The sequence below is a fragment of the Catharus ustulatus genome, chromosome 2 (genome assembly GCF_009819885.2).
Source record: "Catharus ustulatus isolate bCatUst1 chromosome 2, bCatUst1.pri.v2, whole genome shotgun sequence".
NCBI lineage: Eukaryota > Metazoa > Chordata > Aves > Passeriformes > Turdidae > Catharus > Catharus ustulatus.
In genome coordinates this window covers 21571238-21573939 of record NC_046222.1, presented here as the reverse complement: position 1 = coordinate 21573939, position 2702 = coordinate 21571238, and positions in this window count along the sequence as shown.

Genomic DNA, 2702 nt, shown 5'->3' with positions numbered 1-2702 from the left:
AGAAAAAACACTTTTATAGGTCAACACTGGGCAGGACAGAAATTATTTTTTTGGTGTGGATTAAATGCAACATTTCTAAACGCTGATGAGGAAGAAAATTACCATACAATATAGATTCCACAGAAAGGAATTGACAATGAAAGTTGAAGATCTTAGCACTTCATATTTACTACTTCATTGACACTTTCTGCTTTTCCAAAGATTGGATATGCAAGACATGCAGCTGATGTTTTTAAAGTCAAATTAAAGGGTAGGTAATTTCAGAGAGGGACTGATTTTTAAATAAATTTCTGCAAACTGTAACAGAAGAGAACCAAAGACACCAAACCCCAGATTAGTTTTCAGCTCTTCAAAAGCCACTGGCTTTTGAACTGTTATGCTTGATTCAGTGGCCAGAACAGAACAAGGCTAGCCAGGACACGTCTCAACTGCCACAACTGCTACAGAGAGCTGTTGTTCCACATCTGCTGTGTTCACTATTTTCCCTGCATATCAGCCAAGCCATTTCTTGGTCACAGTGCAGCATGGAAACATCACTCTATCCACTAACTGGGATCAGGCAGGGTAGACTGTATGTAAGTGAAAACAGACACCTCAAATCTTCACATGCATGTCAAAGGTAGTCAAAAGACTGCCTACTCTCCATAGAGCCTTCTTTCCATCTTCTACTTCCCTCTTGCCTGTAATATTGTGGGTTATGTAAGAACTTTGTTACAAGAAATGGTGCTTATAAAGGGTTATGTGAGGTGAGGATCATATGTATATGATAATGTGGTTCTCCCTGCTAAAACTTCTCCCAGAATGCCTCTTAGGCATATACAGCAGTGTGCAGTACTCCCTGATGTGACTGTGTATTTAAGGAAGTAAGAGGGGGGAAAAATACACTACTGAGTTAGATGAAAAACTCATGTGAGATTGTACAGCTCATGCACTCTGGTGCTCCTCCGATAACTATGGGTTTTTTAATCTTAAATTTCCACTCCCTTTAGACATTGGGTACCCATGTCCCCCACTATTACCTGGGATCTAGAGGAGGGCAGCTCCAAGGAATGGGTTCTTCCTTGCTGTCTCCATAGTCCCCTTCCCTAGGCATCTTGGGCTGCTGCAGATGGAAGTGAGGCACTGAGTCACACCAGCAGCTCTCACCTGCCTGGTGCATGTGGATCTGCACTGGCTGTGAGCACAGACAACTGGGAAGTTGCTGTACTGTTCTGGAAAAGAGCCAACCACCACCTACAGTTTTGTTGAACAAGGCTCTGCTACAAGAAAAGCTGTTAGCTAAAGGCATAAAAGCATCTGGCTGATGAGGCTGGAGGCAGTTTTGAGATCTGAGGATTGTTAGTAAATGCACCTGCCTCCTGGGATGTTTATGCTCCTGCAAAAAAAAGGACCAGACAGGATGAGTTTGGAGATCCCTAGAGAGAAACAAGTCCAGTTACCATCACAGGTCTTTCTGTCAGTACCAGTAACAGAATAAAAGATCATAAACTTTTTTATTTTCTGTCTTCCCTTTTTTTCTGTGCATGGTCCAAATATGGAAGAGAGGTAGCAAAAGGATTTGAGAAGAAGCTTGCAGCAAGAAACAGTCTCTGGATTTCACTAAAAGAAATACAGTCTGAATCTGAAGCTGTTTCAAGGGTCACACATTTTATTAGTAACACAGCAGAAGCAACATAGTCATATGTAAATTGTATTAGATTGACTTTGGACTGTCTTACTTATTAAAACATGCTCAAGTCCCAGAGTTTTCTATGGGTCAAGTACACAGTTAAGTAAAGCACACCATTCCAAACGTTCCTGAAAAGAGTGGGTTCCTGATAAAGAAATTGCGTAAGGGCGTTGCATATAAACACTTTCCAAGTGGAAAGTCGGGTTTTGAATTTGCAGCACAGCAGTTCCTCAGCAGCAGCCTTGTGTTCCTAGTCCATGATAAAATCAAGGTAGCCTCAAGGCCCTTGCTCAAAGATTTCATTAGGCTCCGGTCACGTATGAAGCTTTTCTCATTGTAACTTGCTTATGTGCTTTATTCTGAAATTAAAACATCTGCCAAGTCCACAGTTTCACAGAGCTAACACACAGTCGCAGCAAAGTCAGCTCTGCTTGGAGGAAGCAATGCCCTATTTCTCAGGGTGGGCTGTTTCCATGCCAAGACAGAGTTTCAGTCATTTGGGCTACACCTTCCCTCCAACCAAACCAACCCAAAATTTCTAAAGGAATTTTTTCAACAGGAGCAGTGAATTCCCTCACCTTGCCCAATTCCCTTCTTTCTAGGCATGGGCAGAATCATGACACAAACATTTAGGAAAAAGAGGATGGTGACACACACACGGAGGATCACATCTGATTGCATGTTACTAATGATGGATAATGGCAGCTTCAAATAGAGCTTTAATTTCAAAGTAGTTTTCAAACTTAACCACTGTCTTGAGGATGAAGGTGGGATGTCTGTGACAGCTGTACTGTGACATGTAGCTTACTATGTACAGTATCTCTGCAGTAAAGGATCGCTGATGGTTTGCAGTGGTGAGAAGACCCTACTTTTAGGGACTGCACTTGTACTTGCAGAATTCCACCTTAAAAGTAATTGGACGTCTCTGTAGCTCAGAGAAGGTTTGCTAAGCAATGACACACTGCACTTGGATCTGAAAACATAACATCTGGAAGCCAAATGTTAGAGGCAATATAAAAGGGCCAGCCCAACA